The 19563-nt window shown below is 38.1% G+C and overlaps 1 long non-coding RNA gene across 1 annotated transcript; it reads right to left on the reverse strand.

Annotated features, from left to right (window-relative positions):
• Positions 1-2706: 2706 nt before the first annotated feature.
• On the reverse strand, positions 2707-19381 carry LOC123335014. The gene is made up of 3 exons (XR_006553230.2): positions 19266-19381; positions 17837-17901; positions 2707-3145 (listed from the first exon to the last, which is right to left on the reverse strand). It is a non-coding gene; the product is annotated as an uncharacterized LOC123335014 (long non-coding RNA).
• Between the last annotated feature and the right edge of the window lie 182 nt (positions 19382-19563).

Consider the following 19563-nt stretch of genomic DNA (forward strand, 5'->3'; position numbering starts at 1 on the left):
TATATCTGAGGCTGTCGATATTTCTCCTGACAATCTTGAATCCGGCTTCTGATTTGGAGGGGAGACTTTTTGGAAGGATTTAGTATTTGAGATAGGCTTTGGTAAATGGAAATTAGGAGAAGTAAAAGACAACACACTCCAATATTCTTGCCTGGAGAATCCCGTAGACAGAGGGGCCTGAAGGGCTGCTGTCTATGGGGTCGCACAGAGTCTGACACAACTTAAGCGACTTAGCATGCATGCATGCATGAATTGAAGAAGGAAATGGCAACCCACAGCAGTATTCTTGCCTGGAGAATCCCATGGATAGAAGAGCCTGGTGGGCTGCTGTCTATGGGGTTGCACAGAGTTGGGCACGACTGAAGCAACTTAGCAGCAGCAGCAGCAGATGGAAATTATTTAATTAAAAATATTTATTTCCAGTTTTTCAAATATTTATACTTTTTCCTTTTACACCTCTATAATTAAATATGCATAGGTGTGTACATATTTATATCTATATTTTCTATAGATTTAATTATAGATATGTCTATATAGATCCAGATTTCCATACATTTATCTCTCTATGTAGATAACATATAGCTTTATAGTTAAGGGCTTCTCAGGTGGTACTAATGATAAATAACCCACCTGCCAGTGCAGGAGATGTGAGAGACATGGGTTCTATCCCTGGGTCAGGAAGATCCCCAGGAGAAGGAAATGGCAGCCCACTCTAGTATTCATGCCTGGAGAATCCCTTCGACAGAGGAGTCTGGTGGGCTACAGTCCGTAGTGTCGCAAAGAATTGGACACAACTGAAGCAATTAGCATGCATGCACAAACTCTATAGTTATAGATAGTCTAAATAAAGATATATGTGCATATATGGACATGGATGAGTTATATTTGTGGATACAGATGCAGTTATGAACATAGATTAATCTATAGAGATTATATAGATTCAAACACATATACACATTTAATAATATAGTCAAAGAATCAAAATATCATTTAAAAATAGGTCAAGGGCAAAGTCAAAAGTCTCGAATACTAAGACATTTGCAAAGCTAAAAATGATGAGGAAAGTCTTGAAATGTTTGAGTTCAGAGCATTTTCCAGAATTATTATGATCCTTCCATCAGAGATGAGTTAAAATCAGACTTAGCATTGTGTCTGACACTTGAAACGTGAATACAAACTTCCTTGTTCAAAAGAATTAGAAAATGTGTGCTTTGAAGCTGAGTTTTTTCTCTCTGGAGCCAAACTGATTGTGGTTTCAGATGACGTTTGAAATTCCACTGGTAATGCAAAAGGAATAAGTGAAGTTAGTGAAGTTGCTCAGTTGTGTCCGACTCTTTGCGACCCCAGGGACTGTAGCCTACCAGGCTCCTCTGTCTCTGGGATTTTCCAGGCAAGAATACTGGAGTGGGACTATGTGAAATATTCAGGCCTGAGTTTCCTCTGTCATTATCAGATTACACCTTGATAACGTTCATGATGGTCTGATAAGCCATTGTGTACTAATAGATTACTGACCCTTTTAAGGCAGTGAGACCCAATGTCAAGGAACTGATACTTTGCAGTTCTGAGTTCCTGGCTCAGCTACTTGCTGTGCGAACTTACCCAAGTGAAACTGTCTCCCTTGATCATTTCTTTCTGGTTAAAATATTGCTCATTTCTTTCTGGCAGGGAAGACAGACACCTTCATTTCCCTTCTAAATATTTACAGAAATGAATTTGTGAACTGTCCATAGAAAGAATAGGCACTATCATGCTAAAATTTACCTATGATCATGTGGTACTTTTGGAATTTTTTTCTAAAACATATCACATTTTTGGAACTGAAGGCTATAAACTTAACTTCTAGCCATACAATCAAAAAATAATGTGGAATTATTAAAATAAACATTAAATTAAGCATATCCTTAAGTAGTGATCAATAATTTCATTAAGTTAGAAATTAATATTTGTAATCAACAATGAGAAGCAAATTGCTGTTTTGAAATTGAAAGAAATCCAAATTTGTTCACATAATAACAGTTTATATGTCAAAAATATAATTTCTCAAATATAGAATATGTTTGCTTTTACACATAGATCCAGTAATTTTTCTTGACAATTTTGTTTCTTTTTTATAAACTCTCATTTGGAAAGTGATGCTTAAGGATCAGAAATAAACTCTATTAAAGTATTTTCTTTTGGGTCTAGGACTTGGTTTGAGTTACTTTTTTAATTGTGATCATCTTGCAATCTAAGCCTGAATTGTTCTAGTATTTTTATGGCAATGTTAATCAGTTCTATTTTTAGAACTGATTGCAGTGAAGAATGATTTGAAAATGTTATCAATGATCCTGATTGCAAAATAAAATTGCAAATTGTTTGCAGAGCTGAGTTGAACAACAGGCTTCTCTCTACTGTGCCAGGAATGATCAGTACCTCTTCAGACCTCCCTCCTGCTGTTGTCATTAGAGAATAATTCATGACTCTGAGACTCTTGTCCCAGAATTTGTCATTGCCCAGTTGTTTGACCTTGAGCATGTCAACTATCAACTTTCCTGTGTCATGATTTTCTTCACCTAGAATAACAAGTTAATACCTGCTTTTCTAAGTCACAGGTTTATTGTGATGATATAATGTTACCATTTTGTGAAAATGCTTTGTAAATCATTAAGAGCCATAGAAGGTATTTTTATTATCTTGGTTTAGCTTTAAAAAGATATTCTGAAGAAACAGTATCACAAACAAGTCTTTTATAGAACCACTAAGTCTAAGGAAGCTCACATAAAAGTAAATGTATTGCAAGCACTAGTTCAAATCCATGAAATAAGCTCAGTGGTAAAGAGTTGGGCTCTAAATTCAGAAAGAACTATTCACATCACAGTTCTGTCTTTTATTGACATCTTGACCTTGAACAAGTTAGAACATTCATGTGAGTCTTTATTTATGAGTAAAATGCAGATAATATGTACTTGATACCCTATTAATTAGGATAGGCTAAAACAGGTGATAAACAGTTCCAAAATTTTAGTGACCTATACAACAAAGCTCTGTTTTTTGCGTTCATTCATGCTGAATGCCTTCTGTGGGTCATTTGAGGAGCTCTCCCCTACTTCTCACTCTGGAACTTTGTTAACAGAATAGCAGCCACATAAAATTTTGTTGATAACTAAGGCAGAGAGAAAATGAGAGCAAGTAATTATTTACTGACTTGCCTATAACTGCATACATTTCACCAACCAAAGAAAATCACATGACCTCACTCAACTTGAAGGGGACAGAGTAGTGTAATCTTCTCATAGACCTTGGAGGACAACTGGAAATATTTGAAGGAGATACTTGGAGGAGAATTGGAAATATAAACATCATCACAAGCAAGTTGTTATAAAATTATAAAAGTATGAAATGCTTATCATAATACATGGAGTCAATTATATTTTGTTATGATGTACTTACTGTTACCCCAGTTATCCTGTGTTTACACACAGAAGTAATTTTGAGATTTCAATCATCTACACTTAAAATGCTTTGACCAGTGAAGCAGAAAACTGGAGAATCAGATACTTGAGTGTCTGGGTTATTTTATAATAACAGATAATAATTTCTCTCTCCCTTAAATATTTGTTTTTCTCCCTTAAAAAATAATCTCAAAGAGAAATATTGTGACTGTGAAAATATTATATGATATTGCAAAGCAGTTTGAGCTTTTAAGAAGTCCCTGTGTGATATGCATTGAATCTATTTTTTATTGAGAGATAGCCCAGAGCTATCATTCCTGATGCTTCAAAGAAGGGAGAAAACTTGCAAATAGGTCCTGCTTTTAAAATGACTTTGCGGTTCTTTCCCTGGAAGCCCTCTGACTGTTCTTCCATTCTGCGTGGAGACTGTGATTCAGGTTGACTTTCTGTGATCCCAAAAATATCCCAGCTTCTAATCCTGATGACAATTACAGATAGCAAGTCAGAGGGAGAAAAATGGAAAACAAAGGCATTCCTGGAGTGACTAGCATAGTTCCTGGGCATGTACTACACCCAACTGGCAATATCTTTTTTAGTTAGATGGTTTGCACATTACCTGTTTAATTTACATTTAGTTTTACAGTTGTCCATTCTTCTGAAACCTGGTGCCAATTGTTCAGATTATATAAGAATAAATATAAGAATTCGATAAGGATAAATATCTAGGCTCTGTTGTTTTTTATGTCAAATGTAAAAAACAAAAATTCTGTACAAAATCACAAATGTATAAATCATACTATATATAATATTGAATTAATGAAACCATAATGCCCACAAAAGAAGAATGGGTCATATTTATGTGGCAGTGGCTAATCCCATCCCCTCATTCCCCTGGCCCCCTCTACATGGTTCCAGCAGCTGCTGCTGCTGCTGCTGCTAAGTCATGTCAGTCGTGTCCGACTCTGTGAGACCCCAGAGATGGCAGCCCACCAGGCTCTGCCGTCTCTAGGATTCTCCAAGCAAGAACCCTGGAGTGGGTTACCATTTCCTTCTCCAATGCATGAAAGTGAAAAGTGAAAATGAAGTCACTCAGTTGTGTCCAACTCTTCGCGACCCCATGGACTGCAGCCTACCAGGCTCCTCCGTCCATGGGATTTTCCAGGCAAGAGTACTGGAGCGGGTTGCCGTGCCTTCTCCACATAGTTCCAGCACAGGCCCAAAAATGTGCATTAGAAAACGAATGAGGATGTTGAATGCCAACTCAGGTACCTGGGTGGTTATGTATGAAATGCTAGTCGTGCTTCTTGATATGGTGCTCCAGACTGAGGTGGCTGCAAGTAGGTAGCATTCTTAGCTGGCTGAGAAGCAGGAGTTATGAAAGAATGGTTGTGATAATCAGTTACAGCAAGCCTCTTCATATTTTATAGCCCATCAGACCCATGTCCAGATGTGATAACTATGGGCCTCTTTAGACACATGCCTGGTTTTGAGACAGCAACTCTCAGTTGCTCTGGAAAGTACTATTTTGGGGGTGTGGGCACAATTAAATATTCAATTTTATGCAGGTGTTCCATCTCCGACAGGCTTTTCTTCTCTCGGCACCCCCACCTTCTTTCTTTTCCTTTTATTTTTGTAAGTCTATTTGTTGAAGTAGAATTCTGGCCTGGAGAGCCGCAGCATTTGTCAGTGGGAGAAGGTGTGGGTGGGAACAAATGTATTTTCGAGTCACTGCTTTACTCTGCATTCAGAGCACGACTCCCACTGTCGGGATGGATACCTGTGAGGATTCTTCCCTCAGGGGCAAGCTTCAAGACTTAATTTATGGACGAGTTCAGCCTGATTTTAGAAAATACCTGGTGATGTAAGACTAAGAATCAAGGAAAAAATACAAGTTCTCACAGTATCTGCTGCTAATTAATCCCAGTGATTAACCACCTGAGAGAACCATCTCAGAATAGCTGTATTGGGCAGGACTTTTTTTTTTTTTTCCTATCATTTCCCACCCCCCTCCCCCCGCCATGTATCTTTGGCTATCCACAAGCAGGAGAAGACAGAGGATATTTGGAAGTGAATATTTTGACAGTTTTAAAACAATAATCAAGGATGTAATGACTTAAGTGATTTTTCTTTGGTGAACTGTATCATTCTAGGAGAAGCAAGACTGCCTTTCTTTTCATTTGAAGCCCTGCTTTCTTTTTCAAATAATTCAGCTTGGGATATCTTCAGATGTATGCCTGAAGCCATATAAAATACATGAGATTTTCATTAAACCCAAACTCTGGAAGCAACATAATTCTAGATAGCATAAGCCATTTCATTATAAAGTATAAACTCCAATTAGGAGGGGAAAATTTACAATTAATGCTTTCATCATATAGACAAAAATCTGAATTGGTCCATTTCAAATTATCTAAACTATATAATAATTTATCAAGTAGTCAAAAGAGTTCTACTGCTAGTATGGTTATATATCCATAAATTATAAATAATGCATTCAAAACTGGACTTCCTTGGTGGCCCTGTGATTATGACTTCACCTTCCAATGCAGGAAATGCAGGTTTGATCCTTGGTCAGGGAGCTAAGATCCTACAAGCCTCAGGGGCAAACCACACTAGCCCCTGAAACACCATAAAACAGAAGCAATATGTGTTACAAATTCAATGAAGACAAAAAAAATGGTCCACAACAAAAAAAAAAAAAAAAAAAAACTTTAAACATAAAATTTTTAAAAAACTAACAAAAATGTGTTAAATATCTACCCATATTCCAAGCATTATATTTATACACAAACTCTGATATCTTTATGTCTAACATTGTACATTTATATATTTGTCTTAAACCTAATGATGAATATGTTAGCTAAAATGGTCATGGAATAACTCTCATTGTTCAATAACTGGGTACTGTGTGCTCGTGCTCAGTTGTGTTTGACTCTTTTGTGACCCTGTGGACTGTAACCCACCAGGGTCCTCTGTCCATGGGATTTCCCAGGCAAGAATACTGGAGTGGTTTGCCATTTCCTCTTCCAGGGGATCTTCCCTACCCAGGGATCAAACTTTCGCCTCCTGCATTGGCAGGAGGATTCTTTACCCAGCCACCTGGGAAGCCATGAGATGCATAAAATTCTAACACTCAGAGATCTCCGATAGCATTTCACTATAGATCACTCTATGCAGTTTTTTCCACGTGTATGTACACAGAAAATTTTCAAAAATGGAATCTACAGACCATCTGGAAATGTAGTATGATTTAAAAGCCTAAGGATGAATTTATTTTAATAGCATTACTTTTTTATTATCATTACTCTGCAGACATTTACTCTTAGTGGCCTAGATTCTGCCCTCTAGAAGGTTAAGAATACAGGTATTTCCTTTGAAAGGAACTACCCTGAGGTTCATCATCCGACAGTCCATTAATTCCTTCTGTGATACAGTAGGCAGATAGAAGAAACTCAGAAATTCTCCCACTAAGTAGACATATGACCTTCAGCAAACATTACCTTCTTTGGAATTCATTATGTGTATTCATTCAGTGAGAGAATTAGAATAAATGACTCCTGAATCTTAGTTACTTCATCTAATCTCTCCAGGAGGGTCAAGGCTTCCTCTCAGGTATTCATACTCTATCCTGTGGTCTGCTAAGATGGGTCCTGGGACAGAGAGTCTGAAAGGACTTCTTCCACTCAGTAATTAAGTTTACTAAGCTCAGCTTCTGTGCTTGGTACTCAAGATGCCGGGGTAAACAAGCAGATAGGATTCCCCATCTACCAACTGTATATTCTGGATACTTAAACCTTCCTCTAGTCTAGATTTTGGAGTTAATTCTGAAATTCTGGGGGCTCCTATTTTGAATATCAGGGCAAGAGATCAAATAGGCAGGATTTAAAGTCTAGCTAATAAAGAAAATCCATTTATCTGGCTTGTTTTCTGTGTATCACTCAGTTTCTAGTCTCCTTTCCTGGTTGCTGATAAGACAGTGTTCAAGGGTTTAGAGATCCTGAATCTAGTCACATGCCAACAGAGTTCTTTCTCTGCAGCTCTAAAAGTCTGCCGTATTTCGCTAGGCCTTATATACAGTGAGTTCATGGTTATTAAGTATTTGTTCAAAATCATGAAATTAGTCACCATTTCCAGCATGTGGCACATCTTGAGGACTTAATATATATTTGTTTAATGAATTAATTACTTAGGTTCTTCTTTTCTCAAAGTGCTAACTCCACACACTGGAACACAAAGGTGAGAGGCAGGGGTTCATTTCATCTACTTAGACTTTAGCTGGAAGATAGTGATTATGTAATAGATATGCAGAAAGGGAAGGCGAATCTGAAAAGAGGAAGTGGCCAAAGACTACTGTTCCTTTGCCTTCTAAATCCAGTGCTTGCTCATCATCCATTGAACTGATCGTGAGTGTTCCTTGAGATGAGTATAGAACAAGGACATTAGAGAATCAGAAAGTTTCTTGCTGTTTCTTTATTGATGCAATCATATTTATTGAGAGCCTACTGTGTCTTGAGTATGTTCTATATCCTGTGAATTAAGAAGCAAAAATATGTTTCCCAATCCTACCCAATCTGATCTTTATACAAAAACAATATCCAAATCTCAAGTTAGAATGAGGAAAAAATAAGAATGCTATCCCCAAAATCTTTTCCAGGAAGTCAAAAAAATATTTGAAATCACACTATTTTCAATAGTATCATCTACAACTGTATTTTAGAAGACAATAGTATTTGTAGGTTCAAACAACAAGGGCGTTCTGGTCCTTTTTCTCATTGCTATTCTGGCTCTCATGCTCTGTTCTTCCAAAATTGGTTCATATAGATATATGTCTAAAGAAAAATATCAATAAAGTGAAATTGCTGCAATATTTTTCTTCTCAACTATGTGCAATTTGTTTCTTTAGCTGTGTGTCAGTTGCCTAGGAAACCTTAGTAGGGTACCATTTGATTGGCTGTCATCTTGGACTTATCATGAGAGTTCTGAGCACAGAGTCAGAGTGGCATAGCCCCAGCTAAGTTGTTTTGAAGATATAACAATGCATCTCCGTGCTTATTTGCAAACAGATGCAAACTACACTGAGCTTGAGGTGCCATTGTGTTGCAGGAAGAACTGTGTATGGAATTTTAAAGACTCTTGTAACAAACTACACAGCTCTGTTTTCTCAGTACTGCAACCTTGATCTCTTACCAGGTATCCAAGCTTTGTTTTCTAACCTGTAGTTTGGGATTCTTAAAGTCTAAATTTGAGATTCTTATTAGTACTATTCACCTAGAGAAGTAGAGCTGTTTAAGCTAGGGTATTTTATTGCTCACGGTTGATGATTAAAGTACCTATGATACATTTTCCAGTACTGCCACATTTATTATGCAGTGTATTTAATAACTACAATATCTATAATACACTTTAATTTATAAACTGTTTATATACAAATTACCTCACTTGATTGTTTCTGGAAACTGAAACCAAGGTAAGACAATTCCAATTAGCTCACTTCAAAGATGAGATATTAAAAACCCAAATACATGAAGCTATTTATGTGTGATCACTCAGTTGAGAAGTAGCAGAGCTGAAATTCATATCAGGCTCTGCTGATTAAATCCAAGGCTCACTCCATAAGAATTTCTAGTTGTCCACATTTCATAAAACAGTATGTCCTTGGTGCTTCCAGCTCTAAAATATATCCCTAATTCATCTATTTCTCTCATCATCTGTCACTTATTTTTTTCTCCAGAATTCCACAGTAGACTCCTAAATGATTTCCTTGATACTACTCTAACTTACTAAAATTCATTCTCCCCGGCCAAGTATTTTTAAAATCATCATGTAGGTGGTTTGAAGTAAAATTTACATGCCACTAAAGGCACAGATAGTAAAAATACAATTCAATGAATTTGATAAATATATACTTCATGTAACTATTACCAAAACTGTGATACACACAATTTTCAGAACTCCAGAAATTTCTTTCTTGCCCTCTTCCAATCTGCATCCCTCAAAGGAAATCAATATTTTGATTTCTTCCACATGGACTCTTATATAAATTAAACCATGCACTATGTACTCTTGATTCTGGCTTCTTTCTTCATCATAGTATTTTTGAAAAGCATTTGTGTTGTTGCATACATGAGAAGTGTGTTATTTTTAGTGCAGTTTAATAGTCCATTGTAAGCATGCTGCTGCTGGACCTGATTTATCTATTTTACTGCTAATGGGCTTTTGAGTTATTTCCCATTTTTTAAAATTACATCACAGTAATTTTTCAGTGAAAATCTTGTTTTAGAATAGTCTTATATTTACATAAAAATTTGAAAATAGTAAAATGAGTTCCTATATACCCCAACCCCAACTTACGCTGTTATTAAAATCTTAACATTTATGTGATCTTTTTGTCACAATAATAAACCAATGTTGATACTTATTTTTACCTAAAGTTCATACTTCTCATACTATCTCATACATTGAGATATTCTTGCTGCTGCTACTGCTGCTAAGTCGCTTCAGTAGTGTCCGACTTTGTGCGACCCCAAAGACGGCAGCCCACCAGGCTTCCCCATCCCTGGGATTCTCCAGGCAGGAACACTGGAGTGGGTTGCCATTTTTCTCCAACGCATGAAAGTGAAAAGTGAAAGTGAAGTCACTCAGTCGTGTCCAACCCTCAGCGACCCCATGGACTACAGCCTACCAGGCTCCTCCGTCCATGGGATTTTCCAGGCAAGAGTACTGGAGTGGGGTGCCATTGCCTTCTCCGTGAGATATTCTTAGATTTTACTTAATGTTGTCTCTCTATTCCAGGACTCCATCCAGACTGCCACAGTACATTCACTTGCTATGTTTCCTTAGGTCTCTTTAGACTGTGACAATTTTCAGACTTGTCCCTGTTTTTAATGGGTTTGAGTGTTTTCAAGAGCAGCAGAAGGGCATATTTTTATTAGAATATCTCTGAATTGGGGGTCTCTTCTTTGATGACTAAAATGGAGTTATGGGGTTTTGGGAAAATTGCTACAGAGATAAGGTGCCATTCCATTTCATCACAGGAAGAGTTCATGCTACCAACATGACATCACCATGGACATAAAATGTGATCACTTGGTTGAGGTGGTGCTTGTCAGCTTTTTCCTATAAACTATTCTTTTCCTCCTTTCCATAAGGCACTCTTTGGAAGGAAGTCATGTGCACAACTCACACTTATGGGGTGGAGAGTTATGCTCGCTTCCCCACCTTTAGGGGAGTTTCTACAAAAGTTATTTGGAATTTTTCTGCAGAGGAAATTTTGCTCTTCTCCATTTATTTATTAAATCATTTATATATAAATATGGACTCATTTACTTTATACTTTATGCTATAACCCAATACTATATTATTTATTTTGCTCCTCAAACTGCTCTGAAGTCGCTCAGTCGTGTCCGACTCTTTGTGACCCCATGGACTGTAGCCTACCAGGCTCTTCCCTCCATGGGAGTCTCCAGGTAGCTTTATCAATTGGGAGTTCTCCCAGCTGGCTTCTGTGCCCTTGCTGTACTCTGCAGTTGTGTACAGCATTTTATTCTGTTCTGTTTTGCTTTGAGTGCTTCCTTACTTTCTCGCACCACAGTATGCTCCAGTCTCATCGTGTATATATGTACTCCAGTCCATAAGTACCAAGAGAATCATGCTTTTCTTCCAAGAGTCTTGGCTCCTTTTATTTGAAGACTAGTATTAGAAACCAAGGGCTCCTATAAGCTCATCTATGTCTTTTCACAGATTAAAATATTTTAATAAAGTTTAACCTACCATCTTTTTTTCTTTCCTGAATACGTTTTTAGTGTTGTCTCTAAAAGGGCATCACCAAACTCAATGGCACATGGATGTTCTCCCGTGTTTTTGTCTATGCTTTTTATTGTTGTTCATTTTACATTTATATATATGATCTATTATAAATTCATTTTTGTGTAAGGTATAATATTTGTGATTAGGCTTATATTTTTAAGTCAATTTTTATTGGAGTTTAGTTGCTTTATAATGTTGTGTTTAGGCTCATATTTTTATTTGGACTTCCAAAAAAATTTTTTTCAGCTCCGCTGGTGAAATAACTATCTTTCCAGCACTATTCCTTGAAAAGAAAATCCTTTCTTCATTGAATTGTCTTGTGCATTTGTTAAAAATAACTCAGTTTGTGTGGGTATTTTCCTAAGCTTTTTTTTTTTTTATTGTCACATTGATCTGTATGGCTATTCTTTACCCCCAAATAAAGTGCTGTGTTTACTGTAGCTTCATAGTTAATTTAGAAGTAGAGTAGTTTATTCATCCAAATTTGCTTCTTCAGTTGGCTATTCCATATCTTTCATATCTATGTATAAATTTTAGAATCAGTTTGTCAATATCTGTAAAATAGCTTGCTAGAGTTTAGATTGGGAGAGGGTTTAATCTATATATTAAGTTGGAAAGAACTGACATCTTGACAACACTGAGTCTTCCAATCTATGAACATACATTTCCACTTATTGAGATCTTCTTTCATCAGTATAATTTTAGTTTTCTTCCTACAGATCTTGTGCATATTTTCTTAGATTTATACCCAACTCCTTCCTTTTTGAGAATGTAAATATTTTTAATTTCAGATTCCAAGTTTTATAGCTGGTACAAATAGTACTGTAAGTTTGAAACATAAGGCAATGTCATGTTTAACCACTGCTCTTAAAATGCAAATTCCTTACTCTGGTCTACAAGATTCTGCCAGTCTCTCTAAACTAATCTCAAGCCAGGTTACCCTTTGATCCTGAAGTTCACAATTACTCTTCATTAATTTCTTAAAGTATTACAAACTTTTTTCCATGCCCCAGGGGTTTTGCCCTTCATTTTACTGGGTTTTCTTTTCTCATTTGGGTGTTTTTCTCCTTGGTTCTGACACTTTTCATCCTTCTGGTCTCAATTCAAATTTCAAATGTCAGAGACTTTCCCTAATCGTTCCATCTAAGATAGCCTCAACTTTTCTTCTTTCATAGCCTTTATTGTATAATTCTTATCACTCTTTGATATTTGTTACTCTTCCTGGTTATTATCTTACCAAATTAGAATGTAAATTATATGAGAATAAATACTTTGCCTTTTTCATTCACCACCTTATTCCCAGCCCTACCTTTGAATGAGTGTATTTTCTTATAAGAATGATACACCAAGATCAAATGCCTCAATGTCAACATGATCTTTCCCACGTCCCTAAACTGAAAGTGATTACTCTCTGTTTTGAGTTTCCCTAAGAATGTATTCTTTCTTATATAATAATTTATAATTTTGCTTGTTTATATGCATCTTTTATCTCCTGTTAGGCTATAAAATCACTAAGAACAAGAGCAGTAATTTATTCATCTTTGTATTCTCCATATCTTTTTTTTTTTTTTTGTACAGAGATTTTTTAAAAAGCATCTTAATTTGAAATGTGAAAAATTAATAGTTGGTGAATTAGCTGGTAACTGGAAGACCTTGGATCTGATCCAAATAAATTTCACCAATTAATTACATAACTGTTGGAAAAGAACCTTACCTCACGAGGCCTTATTTTAAATGAAGGAAATTAGACTAGATTGGTAATTCTTAAGCATTTTTTTTTCTTTCAAAGGAGGTACAGCAGACACAATCAGTGTTCCACCTATACCTCTATGAACTCTTTACCACTTTCATGAACATCAGATTCTAGTCTTTTTTTACTCTCAACAGCTAGAACTTTCCTCTCTTCATTGGAAGACTGCCTTCAGGTTCCCTAAGAAAGCTTTATCTGCAAACTGAGGAAGTCAGAACTATAACCCCAACCTCTGCCTCAGGAAGCCATGAGCTGATGACTAGGGATGCAGAGTATAAATGTTCCTGCTTCTTAGGCACTGATAAGCACAGCTCTGAGTGAAGGTTATGCAATCTCCAGAGCTCCCCTATAAAGTGAATCCAACGGTACCCCTAGTAGACATGCTTTGATAGCTAACCCCTGCTTGGCCCTCTTCCACTCCCAGCCTCACTTCACAACCTGTTTTTCTTGGAGGCATTTCCCAATGCATCACTTCCACATGAATCCTCATCTCAGAACCACTTCTGGGGAACTCAAGAGTTGAGACAGAGGGTCAGACTTTAAATTTCTGCTAAAAACCATGGCTTCTTCTCTTCAGGAAAAAAAGTACTATATTATTCATGCAAAGTTGCATGTGTGCGAGCATGTGTGCTAAATTGCTTCACTCATGTCCGACTCCTTGTGACCTTGTGGACTGTAGCCCACCAGCCTCCTCTATCCATGGGATTATCCAGGCAAGAATACTGGAGTGGGTTGCGATGCCCTTCTCCAGGGGACCCTCGCAACCCAGGGATCGAACTCATGTCTCTTATGTCTCCTGCATTGGCAGGCAGGTTCTTTACCACTAGCACCACCTGGGAAACCCCATGCAAAATTATTTACACATAATCTATGGGTTTTAATTTAATAATACCTTAACTAAAAATCCCTAATGTAACTTCTTCTTTAAACGTTCTTTAATATGGGAGTATATTTGATTAATAATGTTGTATTAGTTTCAGGTATGCAGCAAAGTGATTCAGTTATACAAATATATGTATCTATTTTTTCAAATTGTTTCCCCACTTAAATTATTACAGAATATTGTAGAGTTGCCTGTGCGATACAGTAGGTCCCTGTTAGTTTTTCATTTTAAATATACTGGTGTGTACATGTCGATCCCAAACTCCCTAACTATTTCTACCCCTACTCTTCCCCCCTGGCAAACATGATAACTTCTTGTTCTTAAATTCATTCATTCCCTCAAAAATTTTAGTTGAGAATCCATAATATACCTGTCAGCTTTGTAATTTCCAAGGACACTGGAATGAACAAAACCAACCAGAACCTTGCATCTATGGAGTTTACCTTCACATGGAGGAAGATGATAATAAAATGGGTAAGAATAGGAGGAAATGTTAAGTGTTAAGATAATTAAAACAGATAGAAAGCTAGTGAATGACTACCTTATGTATGGTGAGGAAAGGAGACCTCTGGGAGGATGAGGCATTTAAGCTGCAATTTTAATGACAAACAGGATCCAGCCATATAAATAAAATTAAGGGGTGATAGCACATGCAGTGGAGAAGGCAATGGCACCCCACTCCAGTACTCTTGCCTGGAAAATCCCATGGATGGAGGAGCCTAGTAGGCTGCAGTCCATGGGGTCGCTATGAGTCAGGCACGACTGAGTGACTTCACTTTCACTTTTCACTTTCTTGCATTGGAGAAGGAAATGGCGACCCACTCCAGTGTTCTTGCCTAGAGAATCCCAGGGATGGGGGAGCCTGGTGGACTGCCGTCTATGGGGTCGCACAGAGTCGGACACGACTGAAGCGACTTAGCAGTAGCAGCAGCAGCACATGCAGAGGGAACTAGTGCAAAATCTCTAAGAACAAGCTTGGTTAAGTCTGAGGATTCAAAATGTTTGAGAGTCTAAAGCATAGTATGCAAAGTAGAGCAGTATGACATAGAATTGAAAAAATAGGCACTTGATGATAGAGGGTAAATCAGGGTAAGGAGTTTGAATTATGTTCTAGATAAAATGGAAATAACAGTCAGTGCTAGTTTTCTACTGGAACATTCCACCACTAAGTGCTACAGTATGGGGTTTGGTCTCTAATTGTACTTTAATCAGTTCCATTCACACTACGCATTTACTTTTCTTTCCTCATATATCCTTTTCTCGTCACCTGACTATAAGTTAATGGGTCCCTGGTTCTTCCTTGCTAAATCTTCCCCTACAGGAAAAAAAGGGAAATGACAGGATGAGTAATTGTATAAACTAAAAGTCACCTTGGAATGAGTCAACTCCATGAATAATGAGGATTTCCCTGAATATTTACACTGAGAAGATGAACCATTCTTGACTTCTGACAAGCTCTAGAACTAGGCTTCTGTTGAGAGAGTCATCACATTTAAGGTGACAAAAACTTAAAGCATCCAGGGTATATGTTACTGCTATCTTCATTTTTGTTTACATTGGGTGGGTAGAGATTTTGATTGGTGGCCATAGTTAGCAATGATTTCCTATGGATTTAATTTCAAAGAAAAAAATTCTGCAGATTCTCATTTTCTTCAGTCCATAAAATTTGGTGGAAGGTTGTCTAAAACGCACAGTAAATATGAACAGAATGTCAAATTCAAGCAAAAAAAAAAAAGCCACAATATGGCTTTGGAAATATTTTTTATTCCAACTCTTTCACTGGCACCATGGTAGTTATTCTACAATTCATGCCCCCTAACAGGAAAGGAGTCTTTCTGACAAAGCGCGCTTGATAAGACAGCTGGAGTTTCTTGGAGAATGTTGACCAAAGTAATTACTGTATTTCTGACAGCAGCTGTAAATTTTCTGTTGCTAGAAATTTAACCCCTGACTAACTGAATTCAAAAGAATTGTTATGTTTTGCTGACACACAAGAGGGTATTACTTTAAAAATATGAGTTATTAATTTGATTAAGAGCATGATGATTTCTTCCTTGTTACTCTAGGTTCAAAAGCCTGACAAAAATATTTATATAACAGATGAAGGAAAAGTGATTCTCTTTAGTGGTTTGCTTATCTCTACTCTTGTTTCCCAGAGAAGGCAATGGCACCCCACTCCAGTACTCTTGCCTGGAAAATCCCATGGATGGAGGAGCCTGGAAGGCTGCAGTCCATGGGGTCGCTGAGGGTCGGACACGACTGAGTGACTTCACTTTCACTTTTCACTTTCACGCATTGGAGAAGGAAATGGCAACCCACTCCAGTATTCTTGCCTGAAGAATCCCAGGGACAGAGGAGCTTAGTGAGCTGCCGTCTATGGGGTCGAACAGAGTCGGACACGACTGAAGCAACTTAGCAGCAGCAGCAGCAGCAGCAGCACTTGTTTCCATAGCTGCACAAACCCTAACATTTAGGCTACTTGGCAAGTAACAAAACATAAGCTGCTTTTGGATATAATTAAGTTTGAAGCAATATGGAGGTAATATAGAGTAAAATGCAGTGCTTCTCTAATCCCAGATTGCTAAAATTATATCTAACATTTCCGTCAACTAGGCTTCTCCTAAACTATCAAAACTCACTGTTTTGCAACAACTAGTTGCCACATGTTGGCTGAGTATCTACTATTTACAAGATACTAAAAACGAATGGATTGATTGCAAAGAGATACAAAACATAATTTCTTTCTTCCAAGTTTATGCTACAGATATGGCACTGCATGATACAAAAAAATAACTATCAAGAGTAGGTAATAAATTCATAGATATCATCATGATCAAAGTTTATTATTTAGAGTCTGGTTGCTATGCAGGGGATTCTGAATAATACTCAAATAAATGATGTGCATGGCATTGTTTTAGGAACATTGCTGATGTTAAACTGTGAGGATAAAATGCTGCCTTGATTATAGTAGAAGTGTTCATGGTAGTTATAATGGTAGTAGTAGAGTGGGTGGGTATAAGAGTAGCAAACATTTACTAATCAGACACCACATGCCACATGCTCTACATTTAATGTTTCTAAACCTCTCAACCCTCCTATGAACAGAGCGCTGGGACTCACATTTTTACAAATGAGAACTCTGAGGCTCATATCCAATTGAAATCAGGAATTCAATCAGAATTACAAAGTCAGGACTTCTTGTCTCTGCCACGATGCCCTTAAACACATCAACTCAGGCTCCAGGGAAGAGACTGGATTGGAAATAAGTTTAGCACATATGAAACTTGATTCAAACATTCAGCCCTAAAGGAAGTATCCATTTATTTTCCATAAGTCAACCTAAAATCTTTTTTCTCAGCTTCCTAGCCTGTGGAACATCACATCAGTTATTTTTATTTCACCTCTGGCCATTTGTACCAAGGCTGTGAATTTGTTTTAAAATGGACAGGAAGCAGCTTCTCTCCTTCAGTGCTTAAGATCCTCTAGTTTATATGCTGAACTTGGGGTGCCTGCATCTGGCAAGGCTGAGATCTCCGTTGCTAGGCTTTCAGTGCACTAGATACAAAACTCAGCCATACCCTCAAGCATGTGACTTCCTCAGACCTCCATCCCCTTCACAGACAGGGGACTCTCCTGACTGCTGCTCTTCTCAAAGGGCTACCATCTCCTTCTGCCCAGGAAACCCAGCACAATTCTTGCCAATAGCTTATGGCTCAAGAAGGCAAAACCCAGACTAGGATGTGTCTTGGAAGTCACCTTTCTTTCAGCCCAGAAACAGAAATCTCTCCTGAAACCACAGGAAGACACAGAGGGTCATACTACCTTTGTGAAATGGATGGAGAATGGGAAAGGACTGTGAGGAGATAAAGCAAATTAGGATCTCATTGAGTCACTCTGTCACATAGTCATTGAAGACAAGTAGGAATGAGACAGGCAAAGAAGACTAAATAGGACATAGTTCACCTGAGATTTTCCTGGCCTCCGTGTGAAGTCTTGCCACCCAAGTGTGGTTCTAGCATCAGCAAGTTCTGCAATACACAGGAGTTTGTTAGAAATGCAGAGCCTCACTGTGATCCCACCCCAGACCCACAAACACTAATGTGTTCACTAATAAATACTAAATCTTTAACAAGATTCCCAAATGACTTGTATACATATTCTATTCAAAATTTGCTCACCGGTATAGAGGGCAAAAAACATAATGTAAGTTCAGGGTTACTCCTTGGAAGGAAAGTTATGACCAACCTAGATAGCATATTCAAAAGCAGAGATATTACTTTGCCAACAAAGGTCTGTCTAGCCAAGGCTATGGTTTTTCCAGTGGTCATGTATGGATGTGAGAATTGGACTATAAAGAAAGCTGAGAGCCGAAGAATGGATGCTTTTGAACTGTGGTGTTGGAGAAGACTCTTGAGAGTCCCTTGGACTGCAAGGAGATCCAACCAGTCTATTCTGAAGGAGATCAGCCCTGGGATTTCTTTGGAAGGAATGATGCTAAAGCTGAAAGTTCAGTACTTTGGCCACCTCATGCGAAGATTTGACTCATTGGAAAAGACTCTGATGCTGGGAGGGATTGGGGGCAGGAGGAGAAGGGGACGACAGAGGATGAGATGGCTGGATGGCATCACGGACTCAATGGAAGTGAGTCTAGTGAACTCCGGGAGTTGGTGGTGGACAGGGAGGCCTGGCGTCCTGCGATTCATGGGGTTGCCAAGAGTCAGACACGACTGAGCAACTGAACTGACTGAACTGAAGTTCAGGGTACAGTTAACAGACCATTTGGCTAAAATACAGGCTTTGGGCAAGAAAAAAAGTTTGAGATGTCTAGAAATGGTGTCTGATCCAGATAGTCAAGAGACTTGACAGCCATGTTTAAGAAATTTTTCCTGTAGTCATAGGGAGACAGTTGAAGTTTTTGTACTGAAGAATGACATAATAAAGAGGTGGCTTAGGAAGATTTTCCTAGCAACATTGGAAGGAGGAGGACCATTTGTGGAAGAACATGATGATCTGAAGTCTCAAACTGTCCATCTGTAAAATACTCCTCCAAGTCCAGCAGACACTTTTAGAAATACATAGGCTTTTTCAGAGTGCCAGGATGCGATTAAATGTACATAACGTTTTGTGATGCAGAGATGTTCCTCTTAATAACCTGAAAAGGTAATTTTAGCTTTTGGTGTCACTGGTTCTGCAAAGAGGCAATGGGAGCTACAATCCCAGGGATAAAAGAATGTTCAGAGCCACTTAGAAACTAACACCAAAACGACAGAAAATGTAGGGCAAACAGGGCCCTGGGAACACCGCAGATGAATCTTTCAGGTTTCTCAACGCTGCGCTGTGTGCCTACTCTCACCTGCCCTTTGGCAGTTTCACCACTTACTTGAATTCTTACCTGAGGTAGTTCAAGATGCAGAGTGGAGCTTGGTGTTGTCATCCTCCTGAAGCAGCCTCTAGGTCGGTGGTTTGCAACCATCATTGCACATTAGAATCACCTGGGGAGATTTAAACACTCCAGCTGCCCAGCCATATCCCCAGACCAAACAAATGATTATTTCCAGTAACTCTAACAATCAGCCAGGTGCAGCTAGAGTCAACTGCTGCTGCTGCTAAGTCACTTCAGTCGTGTCCGACTCTGTGTGATCCCATAGACGGCAGCCCGCCAGGCTCCGCCGTCCCTGGGATTCTCCAGG

This window comes from Bubalus bubalis, chromosome 9, assembly GCF_019923935.1.
Source record: "Bubalus bubalis isolate 160015118507 breed Murrah chromosome 9, NDDB_SH_1, whole genome shotgun sequence".
Lineage (NCBI taxonomy): Eukaryota > Metazoa > Chordata > Mammalia > Artiodactyla > Bovidae > Bubalus > Bubalus bubalis.